The sequence below is a fragment of the Centropristis striata genome, chromosome 17 (genome assembly GCF_030273125.1).
Source record: "Centropristis striata isolate RG_2023a ecotype Rhode Island chromosome 17, C.striata_1.0, whole genome shotgun sequence".
NCBI classification, from domain to species: Eukaryota; Metazoa; Chordata; class Actinopteri; order Perciformes; family Serranidae; genus Centropristis; species Centropristis striata.
Genome location: NC_081533.1, coordinates 26,631,272 through 26,644,863, shown reverse-complemented (window position 1 = coordinate 26,644,863; position 13,592 = coordinate 26,631,272). Strand labels below are relative to the sequence as shown.

At 38.9% G+C, this 13,592-nt stretch overlaps 1 protein-coding gene across 1 annotated transcript in view; it reads right to left on the bottom strand.

The window, feature by feature from the left end:
• nrxn2b (neurexin 2b) overlaps nt 1-13,592 on the bottom strand; it is a 948,314-nt gene that overhangs the window by 441,996 nt on the left and 492,726 nt on the right. The gene's annotated exons all lie outside the window — the stretch shown is intronic.

The window sequence follows — 13,592 nt, the reverse complement described above, 5'->3', positions numbered from 1 at the left end:
ACTTGCTATTGATTTCTTTTTTTTAACAGAACCTCACAGTGTGGTGCCTCTTAAGTTCAAACGGCTGAATGCTCTCCTCCCACCCAAATGAACAAATCCTATAAATACTGCACATCTCATTGCCGCACTGAAAGGGACCCCTGATGTGTTCTGAAACACACACTGATAACCTACCCCAACCTGAGATTATTCACACACATACCCAGTGGGTTAGTGTGTGTTAGAGGACACTGCACTGTATTTTTGGTGGCTCTACTTTATGACTTTCAAAGACATCAGATTGCTGGCAAATGCTGGGTGAGGTAGCGGCATCTTGAAAGTCTTGTCGTCTGAACATTTCAATCAAGGAAGAAAGACTCAAATAAATGAAAAACTTGCATGTATGCAAATTTACTCTGATAGAATCTTTATGATTGTACCTACCAATCAAAAAGCTGTCATTGCCAATCCAGACAATTTTCATGCTTGATAGGACAGCTCTATGTCTATTTAACCTGCTAGATATTGTATGTATCGGGCATCTGTGACACATCTTTGAAAATTGTACATATATTGATTGTCGTTCACAGGAGCACCTGCCAATTTGGCTTCAATCTGAGCCAGCCAATTTGACCGCTGAATAGATGTATCAGGCCATACCTACGGCTGAGTAGGGGCCTGCTCCACCTACTGGTAGGCCAGTAGATCGTTATCAGTCCATTCAAATAGACAACATTTTCTTGCCCATTTAATGGCCATTCTGTGTTTTTAACATTCACTTTCATTAAGGCAAAAAAGGCCACAAGATTGTTCGGTTCTGTCTCAAAACTACTTCTCTAAAGTTAGGACTAAGAAGTTCCTGTTAGACGTTATAAAACACACTTCAAAAAGTATAATAAAAGCACATGAATGCAAAAAACTGTGATGAGGACATTGTTAATAGCACAAGTGACATAATTATGTTATGTAAAAAGTGACGCACCAAAAAGTAGCTAACCTTGTGTGCCTCAAACTAACTCGAACTAACTAAAATCTAACCTCAATTAAACAAACAAACAAACAAAAAAAAACCGTTTAGTATCATACTGAATATAATTACAGCTGGCTAAAGTAACAAACATTGTATTTGTCTCCTGTCACAAAACCCCCAATCACTACGTTTTTGAACCTTTGGTACCAAATTCAGCCTACATCTCAAACACTCACTGTCAATCCCACTCCCAAAACCCACACACACGTTATCAAACATAACCTTAATCCTACAGCTTTCCACCTACAATACATACACCTCTATCTCGTGATGTAACGAGAAATAAAGAGGTGAGTAACACACCCACAAATGTGGTAAAAATGCAAACTTAAAAAGGTTCATATCCAATATTGTGGTAACACTTTACAATAACCATCATTTATAAATGTTAAACAGATAGTTTATTAATGTTTAATCATCATTTATAAACCGTATATAAACCATTTAGAATGTTAAATACATACTTTTTTTTTTTAACTACATCATGTATAAATGGCAAATAGATGGTATATTACTGTAAGTTTATAGTTACTTTAGCATTAGCAAACAATTAAATTATAATTAATAGTTTATTAATAGTTTTAGTTGCACTCATTTTAACATTCTTAACACCATACGTATGTTACTGATTTTTGAAATGTTTCATATACCTTTAAGAAATTGGTTGAAAACATTTAAAAATTAAATATGTATAGCACTTTGTAAATGTTAATAATTGGTTTATAAACCATCTATAAACATTATTTAGTTGGTTATTGTAAAGTGTTACCAATATTGTAAATGTGCCATCAACAGGTTGTCATTGACCCAATTCATGAAAGTCTTCCATCAGCTTTCAACTGCTGGTGGACCATTCTGCAGCTAGTAAGCTTATCCACTTTCCCTTGGAAGTGTATTTACTCACCTAGTAGAAACCAAACACACCCTTACACTCCATCACACCCTTGTTTATGCTCTGGACCGTTTTGAGGGCAGTAGTTCAGGAGATTTTTTGGACGCCATGCTTCGCCAAACCCCAGGTCCAATGCCCTTTTCCTCATGCCTGCCTCCAATGAGTTCTCCCTTGTGCCAGCTCGGCCTGGAGCAGATGGGTCGGTTCAGCATGGCATCACACCAGCCGCCACAGTGGCATGTCAAACAGGCGGTCACAGGCCTGGGCCTGCCAAGCGCCGCCACACTGTACCGCCATATGGGAATAATGTGTGCTGAGATCATATTGGACAGGCACACAATGTGGGATGCATGGCCTGATTTGACCACGAATCAGAATAAATACATACAAACTCCTGAGCATATATGTGAAGTCTGAAAGCACACACACACACACACACACACACACACACACACACACACACACACTGTAAAAAATGTCTGTAGATTTTACGGTGAAAAACTGCTAAACCACGACAGTAAAAGACCGTAAAATGATGAATACACTTAATTCAGTTTCACTAACAATAAAACACCGTAAATGTTTATATCAGCCAAAACAGTATTTTTTACAGTTTTGTTTTTTGAAACATACATTATTCCACTGTAAAATACACTGTAATATGTATTTAATGTAATATATATACAAGCCACCACTGTAATTTTTGCATTTATCTTTTGTAAAAAAATCTTTTTCTCACTGTTAAATGTACTAAACACCATATCTGTAACAAAAATATACTGTAATATTTAATGGTAAAATCTTTCATTTATGCAGCATTTATAAAGTATTTTCTTGTCAATTATATGGCAAAACAGCGTTTCTTTTGATGGAAAAATCTTTTATTTATACAGTAAAAAATGTAATAAAATGGCACTCTTAAATGTGAAATCAACAGTGCTAATATCTTTTTACCGTAATATTAAAAAAAGTCGCACCGTATTTATTACGGTAAAATTCTGGCAACCACAGCTGCCGTTTTTTTACCGTAAAAACAACAGTTGTTTTTTTACAGTGCACACACACACACGCCAATGACTATTTACCAGGCTGTAGTCAAGGCCTTAAACTTGCATGCTGCAAGCACCACTGCACACACACACGTACACAATCCTCACACACTACCCTTCAGACACACTCACAATCCACTCTATCCATCAGACAGCAATAAAGGACACACACACAATCCCATACTGCACTCTCCAGCCCTGGCACTCTCTTTCATTCAAACACCGACAGTGACACACACACACACACACACACACACACACACACACACACACACACACGCCCTCCCCTCTGTCCTCTGCAGACGGTGATGACGGCCTGTGTTTGGGAGGTTAATGGCTGTTTGCTCCTCACAACCTTCACACTTGATTACTCCAGCCGACTGGTGTCTGGACGGCGGGGGCCTCAACTCCGGGACACCGGAGCCCTTTCACAGAGCCACCACTCTCACATGCTAACCACGTTCATTAGAACCGTTAATGCGAGATTGAGGACGCCGCGTGCAAAACGGCACGCGTCACATCCTTTGATGAAAAGCAAACAGGGCTAATAGATGTCTGCCAAAGTGGGAGATATCCTCAGTGTCCTTGTATTATTTCTTATATTTCCCAAACAAACTGTGGGAGAGTGTGTGTGTGTGGTGGATCAATAGGTGTGTCAGCAAAGCGCTTCGGGGTGTTGGATCAGGGTAAGGTTTTTGTGCACAGGTGAGAGTGTATAAAATGGAGATACAGGGTGCAGACCTAGACTGTTTTTTATCTAGATGCAAATCTGCTTCGAAATAATAGTGTGTGTGAAGTGAACCTAATGGAAATTAAAGTGTCAAATGGAAGGTCCAAGCACAACAGTGCGGACTGATTACACATTATTATTTTGCATTAACAACAAAAGGTGGACCTAAAAAATAAGACAGGACTCAGAGATAAGAGCTTGACTACAGCGTTACTGATAATTAAAGCCAGTGTAATGAAAAACATCAAGCACAACACAAAGCCTGATTTTTTCGAGGGCCAAAAAGTTAAAAAGACATGAATCAGAGCAGGAGTCGAGCTATTCTCTACACAAAAGAAAGTCTCTCTCACTGCAGTATTTGGGGGGAGTGACTACAGAGTGCACATGCACAGAGCATGATCAGGCAAAGGGAATCGGAGAGGAAAACATGCACAGAGGCATGGTCTTTTGTACACAAACCACAGCAATGGAAATCATTTAGAAAAGTACTATTAACTTACTGGCAAGTACCTACAAAAGATATGCTAGGATATAATACAATTAACTACAATATGAATTGAGTGTAAAAAAAGTTGGATCATACACAGTATTTTAAAAAATGGATCAGTCAGTGCGATGTCACTCATTGCTTTATGGACTTGAAACTTCCAGTTTTGGCTGATACTTTAGTGGCTTATGGCTACCTGTTGAATCCGTCATACGTCATATGGAACCTGGTCTCACAGGAATCTGTGAAATAGCCACGGATTCGCGTAACTCAAAATCCATGGAATAGCCACGTGATAACTCAAATTTCCGTGAAACTGACACGGATTTCGCTACAATGCAAATTAATGACAGACATATCCCGTGGCTATTCCATGGATATTTTTTCCTATTGGTTTGTTCCAAGTCACGTGACTTTCAAGGTTCCAGCGGTCAGAACAAAAAACATGGCGGACAGTTCTCTCATTTTTTGTGAAAAAATCAATAGTTTGACTTAGTTTCTGCATGAAAATGGATTTTGATCACATTTCTAGCGAGAAATATATGTTTTATTTTCTAAATATTCACTCAGTGAATGTACATAATCACTTTGTATGTTGGAATAGCCACGGGATATGACTGTCATTAACTTGCATTGTAGCGAAATCCGTGTCAGTTTCACGGGAAATTTGAGTGATTCCGTGGCTATTCCACGGATTTTGAGTTAAGCGAATCCGTGGCTATTTCACGGATTCCTGTGAGACCATGTTGGTCATATGTCATACACTGATTATGAAGTGTTTACTGAGGTAAAGAATCAAGTGAGAAGTTGGATAATTTTTGACTTCTTTTTGCTCCCTGCTGGTCATTAGAGAGAATGCAGGTTGAAGGACTTCTGGATTGGCTTCACTTGTATTGTTGGCAGTTTAAGTTGTAAAATCCAGAAAGTATAAAGTTATAAATGAATGAGTGATAAGGGACCATTATATAAATGTCATATTCATGTTGCAATTTTTTTTTTAAATCACTATCCCTTCAAATATAAATATATTCTCTCAGGAATGCTGTATGGGGCTCAACATGATGAACTGATATAATCAGTGTCTGTAATTTTAAGATATTATACAATACTTGTTCTAGTGTCTCCCACTGGTGAAATTCCTGCATCTAACACACACAATCCAAACCAGCAGGCTATAAAAATTATTTATCACAACTAACATCTTCAGCTTTTCTGTAAAGACTCTTTTCTTTACATCCTACATGGATTCAAGCAAGATAATGGAAACACTGCAATTAAAGCTGTTGATTACTCATGGTCAGCTAAAATTACATTTTTCATGTAGTATAATCTACCAGCTTTTGGAAACACAAATATATAACCTTGAACAAATTTCACATTTAATTCTACAATCTGTTATGCAAAAGAACTCTATCCATCTGTATGCTCAACTCAATGCCATTTGCCTTGGCTAATTACTGATGGGTCTCAATAGTCTCTTTACCAATTTATAATAACTGTATTTTTATTGTGGAAACACTACGGCTTTGCATGCATTTATTTATCATTACTGTTTTTTGACATTATTTCTGACAACTATACAGTGTAGCACCCATGGAGGATCCTTCTTGACAAACTCTATACTTTAAATATTCAATATGTTGAGAACAATGCAGGTTTCTCCAGCATGCTCCTGTTTGTTTAGGAAGAACTGGACAGGTTCATTTCTAGCAGTGAACAGGTATGCTCGTTTAGTAAAAAGTCAAGGACAGGCCTTTGGAATACTAAAATATTGCTGAGTGTTATGTGGAGGGTCTGTAAGTGATTTTCACTTGGTTCACAATATTTTATTTTTCAAAATATATTTTAGCACGGTGTGACAGACTCATTCTCATTCGGGGGATCGATCTTGAATAAAAAGGAAAATCCATGAAAGTTATTCCATGCCGCAAAAGTTTAATAATGACATAATTTCAATCCTATTTGGATCCTTTTCAGATCAGACTCGCTCATGTAATATGCATGTAATTACTCTCCTTCGAATCAATAATTTTAATGAACAATTTGGTCTTGTATTTGAATCTGATATCGACTTTGCTTTAATAAATGCACTGGAAAGAAGAAAAAGTAGTGAAGCAAAGATACAGTAGGAGAAATAAAAGTTAATATTTAAAATTATCCAAATGTACATAAAGGATAATTTATAGAATAGCCTTTTGGCAAATGCATCATTTATTTTATTTTTTTTTCTAATAGTAAGAAGTTCTAATAATTGTGCTAAAAATCCACAAGGACAAAATACTCCTGCCCACAATCCAGACGTCTGTTTCTTAAATTGAATTTAAAGAGTATGATTATGCAAATAATGCCTTATTGAAAAACCCAGGTGGCATTTTGTGATTCTTGACCAGGAACCGTCTTAACTGCCTTCATTGACTTTCAGATTTGTCTTGTTAAAAAAAGAGCCAAAGCAGTGGCTGAATTGGAAAGCGTGTTTGGCCAATACTATATACATTACACAGTATATGTGTATTTGGAGGGAGTTTTTTTTTATGTCTTTATATTTAATATATTTTGCCTTAGTCACTCACTGCAGGCAGTACTGCAGCACCATTTACCAAATGGTTATTGCATACACACACTATATGAGGGAATGGAAGCAGAAATGACTTTTCTACTGCTGTGGAATGGTTTATGAGAAGGCTGAGGGTTCTTCGATGGAGTGACCCATATGGACTTGTTATTTTTATGCAAAAGCAAAGGCAGATAGCAGCAATAGTTACATAAGGCTGCAGACGATAATATGGCTTCTATGGCAGGAGACAGGATTTACTTTGCTCTTCAGAGTTATCAGGATTAGACCTCTTTTGACGATAATGCCATTTGGCTCCTATCTTAAGATATCATATTTTCTATCTCAAAAGGAGCGCAGGCCTATCGCTGCAGATCTAATGAAAAGCTGTGTGTGTGTGTGTTCTTGTACTTCCTACATAGTGAGGACCGGGATATGTTTTTAACCAACAGAGTGAGGACATTTTTGTGGTGTGAGGACATTTCGTAGGTCCTCACTTCTTTAAAGGCTTGTTTGAGAGTTCAGACTTTGTTTTAGGGTTAAGGTTACAATTAGGTTTATGTTAGGGTTGGGTATTTAGTTATGATGGTGAAGGTTAGGTTAAGGGTTAGGGTGAGGGGCTAGGGAATCAATATTCCAATGAGGGTCCTCACAAAGATAGAAGTACAAGGGTGTGTGTGTGTGTGTGTGTGTGTGTGTGTGTGTTCTTGTACATCCTACATAGTGAGGACCGAAACACGTTTTTAACCAACAGAGTGAGGACATTTTTGCAAAGTGAGGACATTATGGCCAGTCCTCACTTCTTTATAGGCTTTTTTGAGATTTCAGACTTTGGGTAAAGGTTACAATTAGGTGTATGTTAGGGTTAAGGTTGGGCATTTAGTGGTGATGGTGAAGGTTAGGTTAAGGGGCTAGGGAATAAGGTTCTTATAGCTAACGAAACGACATAACTAAAACTAGAATTGAAAAAACATTTTCGTTAACTGAAATAAAAATAAAAATGACTAACTAAAATTACAGTGAAAATGTCCTTCATTTTTGTCTTTGTCAGCTTTTTAAAGATGGACAAGGCAAAGGAAATAAAGGCAAAATTTACTGTGACCTCTTTTAATCTTGCACCCAACAAATACCCCGTTACAAAAAACTAAAACTAATAAAAACTAAAGTCAAACTAAAGCATTTAAAAAAAAAAAATACTAAACTAAAACTAGCAAACTCACTCCAAAAACCCATTAAAACTAACTGAATTTGAAAACAAAAATTCACAACAAAACTAAAACTAATGAAAAATCCAAAACTATAACCTTGCAAGTAAATTCACTGTTCCAATGAGGGCCCTCACAAAGATAGAAGTACAAGAATGTGTGTGTGTGTGTGCACGGCCGTGCCTGCACGCGTGTCTTCTAAATGGCAGTCATCTGCTAACAGCGACGATGGCGTGATGGAAGTGAAAGATATGAGCAGATAACGCTGATAGAAACGCAAGCAGACATCTCCATCAAGACCCTCCTGCAGCTATCGCTCTTTTCCTTCTCCTCACTCCTCATTCCACTGTTGCTCCTGACCGTGTTTTCTGCCATTTCACTACGCTCCCATTCCCTCATTAAAATATACATTTCTCCCTTTTTAATCAATCAATTCAGCGTGTGTGCATACACTGTTGTCGTACTGTTTGTGTTATGCCTCAGAGAAAGACTTTTTTTGGGTGTATTGGAGGACTTTGGGAGTGCAAGTGGGGGGTCTGGCGGTCAGTTGAGGACACCGGCAAAAAAGCCCCGCCTGCGGCCACATCCAAAACATCTCCCACATGGTGCTGCATCACAAACGGGGACAAGAAACGCAGGGGGTGACAGAGTTTGTGAAAAGAGTACAACGCTGTGTGCGGGGTGTGTGTAGTCGGTGATGATGGCGAGGGAGGGGTCGCTGAGAGAAGAAATATAAAAAAGGGAGGGAAGAGCGGCGAGCGGATTATGACCCCCGGCCATGATTATCTACGCCTGCCACTCTGACCCCGCCCATGCCAATTACAGAGATAAGGCAGCCTTGTGCCTGCCTGTGTGTGTACGTGCACACAAGTGTCTCCTTTCTCTGAAGCTAAATGTATGTGCTCACATTTGTATGCGCCGCTCGCTATCAGGGGCCACACACTTTCTCTTTCCCACTGTTCTCGCTGCTGTGCAAACGCGGGGGGGAGGGGGGTTCTTTAGCATCCATGACAAGATAACCTCTGCCTATTGCTCCTGGAATTGCAGATGGCCACCGCGGGAAGACACATTTGAGTCGGTAAGATGGTGAGAGGACAGCAGATTGATTTTGAGAAGCGGGAAATGAATCATACGTTTTACCTGCCCCCTCTCCAGAGTTTTAGAGCTCCGTCGGAGCTTCAAACACAACCTTCCTCCCTTTTTCACACTGTCACCTGCATCCTCCCTCCACGCTTTCCCTTTTAATGCTCGCCTTCAATCGTCTGCTTATCAGTTTCCTTCGTGTTCTTGTTTTTTTTATATTTCCCCCCACCTCCTCGCATCTCTCTCCCTCACTCTTTAGAAAACGGTCCCAGGGGGATGCTGATTTATGATTTGAACTGCATTTTCCAGCATGCTGTGGCAGGAGGGTATGGTCCCATGGGATAGCCATCAGTCCTGCAAGGCAGTATGGGTTTCGACAGCTCCAGGCTGCTGGCGGTTCTCTCATTAGAGTCTCTGTAATGAGTCCACATCTAACCTGTCGCCTGTGCCACGTAGCGCTGAAAGGAGGCAGACCGATCATAGACTGAGGCTGTGCCGGCCAGCCAGCTACATTCAAATTCAACACAAAGGTCCCGTCCTCTGTGCAGTCATTGAGATGTGATCAATTTCGACAACTGTGTTTTCTTTGTTGACAAAATTTGGTGAGAAATAGATGTAAAGGGAGCTTGCACTCCATGCGGACATGGGGAATCTATTTCTATTGACAGAGTAGAAAGATCGTTGGCACTCGAGCACTTCTGCAGAATACAAAACTTTGGAAGTTTATTTGTGTAAATAGTGATTGCGGGGCCTCTTGCACCTCGCCTTTATTGAGCTTATTTGTTAATTTACCACAATGGAAAAAGAGTCACTTTGTGCCAGCTTCTATTAAAGTGCTAAATTTCCTTCACAAACAACTGTTTAAGTTTTCATGGAAAGCTTGGAATCAGCAGCAGTAAAACACCCTCTGAGATCGGCAATAAGTTCTTGAATTGCATTGCCAATTTCTTGTTTTTTCAAGACTTAGTGTGAGGGTTTTTTCATTGGAACCTCAGGACTAATCCTATAAACTCATTTTCCTCTTCCTGCCGTCCAGTCGTCGCTGCTGTATACTCGTCTTACCAGGCAAAAGGTCACCAGATGTGCATTTCAGGGCAGGGAATGTGAACATGTCAACAATGTTCTCCATCATGATGGAAGAAAGCAGCAGCAGTGCAGTTTAGCAAACCATAACACAATTGCAACCAGGAGGAAACCCCTAGGTTGAGTCTAATAGATAATAAAGTCTTTTCCTACTGCTACTTGTAGCAATGTCTGACTGAAATAATAGACCAACAAAACAGGCGAACGTCCACAATAACTGTAGCAAACCTAAACCTCAGTGATTGAATTGCCCAAGACTGAAACCTAACCCAATCTAGATAAGAGCTGGCTCGGCTATGTGTGAATCACAACTTGTTCCTGGTTAAGATGGCTTCAATTACTTGCCACTTGCTCCCAGAAGGTATTCGAGCAAGACAAGCCTGCCACCCTCCTGCCCAACATGCTCAAAAAGCTGTTCAGTGGACCACTTCGTCCTCTTAAACACGCTGGCTCCCAGTACTTGACCGGGTCCCAGGTGACAAGACAGAGAAAAGCACCTTTTCCTTTTCTACCCAGAATTGAAATGGTTGTGCAAGAGCACACGTAGGCAGTCGAACATTTGGTGTGGACATTTCTTATTAGACAAAAAGGGCAATCTCCTCACCCGGTTGGGTCCAGTGAGCAGATTGCCTCAGGTGTTTGGAGTTCACAGAGAGGAAGAGAGGAGGAAGTAAATAGAAAAACACAAGGCAGTGGCATCCTTGTTAGACCTTCATTCGCTCAGTGTAACTTATAACCTCTGGCTCCCTTGATTTGTTTCTTTTATTTCCTCTTCCCACTCATCAGTTAGCAGTCGTCAGAGTCTTATTTGTTAAGTTATTTGCAGAGGAAATGCTATGGCTGACTCTTCTGGCTTGCTTTTAACAGCCACAAAACAAATAAATCTGCATCTCTCCTTTTTTCAATATATTTTTTCTACTCACTACACCTGGCAAATACTAATACTAACAACAAGCACTCTTCTTAACAGTTATAAAACACTACCCCATGAAAAATGATAGAGAATTAAAAAAACAAATCTAAAATAGATTTAAATGAATCACATAAAGGCAATTTGGTGCAAAGGCAACAAAATACGACTCATATTTATCCTTATTTGTCATCTACCGACATCTTGTTGACGTAGTAGTAATTATTGATGGTGATGCGGCGTTTAAATGAAAAAAAAAACGTAATCCCACATAAACAGGGTTTGTGTACCATGTGAAAATAAAAGTAAACAATTCCTAAAGTAACTTATATTAGTAACATAACTTCTGTTGTCTACGTAACTTCTGTTGTCTACGTAACTTCTGTTGTCTACGTAACTTATGTTGTCTATGTAACTTATGATGTCTACGTAACTTCTGTTGTCTACGTAACTTCTGTTGTCTACGTAACTTATGTTGTTTATGTAACTTCTGTTGTCTACGTAACTTCTGTTGTCTACGTAACTTATGTTGTTTATGTAACTTCTGTTTTCTACGTAACTCTGTTGTCTACGTAACTTCTGTTTTCTACGTAACTCTGTTGTCTACGTAACTTCTGTTGTCTATGTAACTTATGTTGTTTATGTAACTTCTGTTTTCTATGTAACTTCTGTTGTCTACGTAACTTCTGTTGTCTACGTAATTTATGTTGTCTACATAACTTCTGTTGTTTATGTAACTTCTGTGGCTCACGGTTTGTGCATCACAATTTTTTACTTCACCCTTATAACTACTTCACTTCCGGTATTTACGTATATTTATTTACTGTTTAAACTGCCTAACCAGGAAGGTTTTTGCCCTAAACCTAGTGTTTTTGTAGCCTAAATTCACAGAAACTGCAGCCTTTTTTTTTAAAAACGTACATGTATGAATAATGACATGTGTTCTATTTTTAGCACACTCCGTTGTACCATGATCTGCGAAACACTCATCTTGACAAACTATCCTATGTGTTGTTATGGGTGGTACTGACAAATGGTCTATTCTGTCGTTTAGGTTGGAGATCTTGTTGGTTAAAAATATGATTTAAAAAAATGAAATAATAATAACATAAAAAAAAGATCAAATGTATTCAAATGAATAAACTATTGCAATATTTGGTGCATGTTATGAAACTACCAGTTTAAAAATGTTTGTTTTTCTATGGTGTTCCTTGGTCATTCTACAGTTGCATCTTAATAGCAAGAAAAGGGGAGAGCAAAAGGGGTTTAATGTTTCTCAGCCAAGCCCTTGTACTTTGTTTTTAGAGTCATACATAAATAAATATGTATAAGTATGGCTACCAATTACATGTCCCTGTATCTGTACTTGAACTTGGCTATCTTCCAAAGGAGCTGGCCTTGGCTGGCTGACAGATCCCAGCCTCAGCTGATAGAAACTATACCAGCACATTAACAGGATGCATGGTGAGAGAGAGCTAGAGGTCACGGTGCATCACAATGTAAATATTAGCAGTGTACATATGCAATTCAACACGCATGGATGCACCAGGGCTCACATACTCCATTCCAGCTGTAGTTAGGAAAATGTTCTGATTACATATTCCTTTGAAGTTCGTAAAGGCTTCAAAGGACTTCTTTATTAGGTCATTTCTGTTTAACATTTTTAAGAGGCATTTTGGTATATTCCCATTAAAATGTGCAAAGAGCAAAATATGATAAAATTAGAGGAAATTAAAGGAACTGGATATTTGTGCGTTTGTTTTTGTTTTTTTCTGGCTTGTGTGACAGCACAATATTTCAAGGCATTATATTGCTTATACCCATTGTGTTTACTGTATGTTTTCTCTGTGTGATACTAGTGCTTCACAGGGTCACACAAACAACTGTTAATTACGTTTAAACTTGTTTAAACTACAGGGAAATGTGCGATTAATTTCTGTTGTCCATCGCTGAACTAGATGATTGCTTTTAACATTAATCTATTTATATCAAATGACGTACCCATCTCTGAGGGTGCACAGATCTAAGGCATTATGTTAATAACATACTCCTCTTATTGGCTCATTGCATCACATTTGGCCTGGGGTTTTGGAGGATAAAATGAACATTAAATAAAAAATGGCTATCCTCCATTGGAGCATTAAATTGCCTTTAAAAATCAAATCCCAATCCGAGCATCTCCAAAATAAATTTTATACAGTCTAACTCTGATACATGCTCAAACTTCACAAACTGTGGGATGGTGTGTGGCTGAGGGCAACTTCTAGTACCTACTGCATACCCATCTTTGACATCTATCTGGCTGAGATTGGATGTGATGAGTCATGATTTAAGTGAGCGATTGGAAACTCATTCCAATTCAATATTTTGTGATTCACAGAGAATGTACGCGAGCCATCTGCTTGGAGACGAGCGAGAAAGCACAGGGGTGACAGGTAAGAAACTTCAGTACAAATTAGACTCAACAAACTATCCATTCAAATAGAAAATAGCCATGACACCTGCTGTCTCTGAACACATGTTCTGGATCTGCAGTCACAGAGCGACATGAACTGTACTGCATAGTCGTGACTGTGCAGAACACATGGGGGAC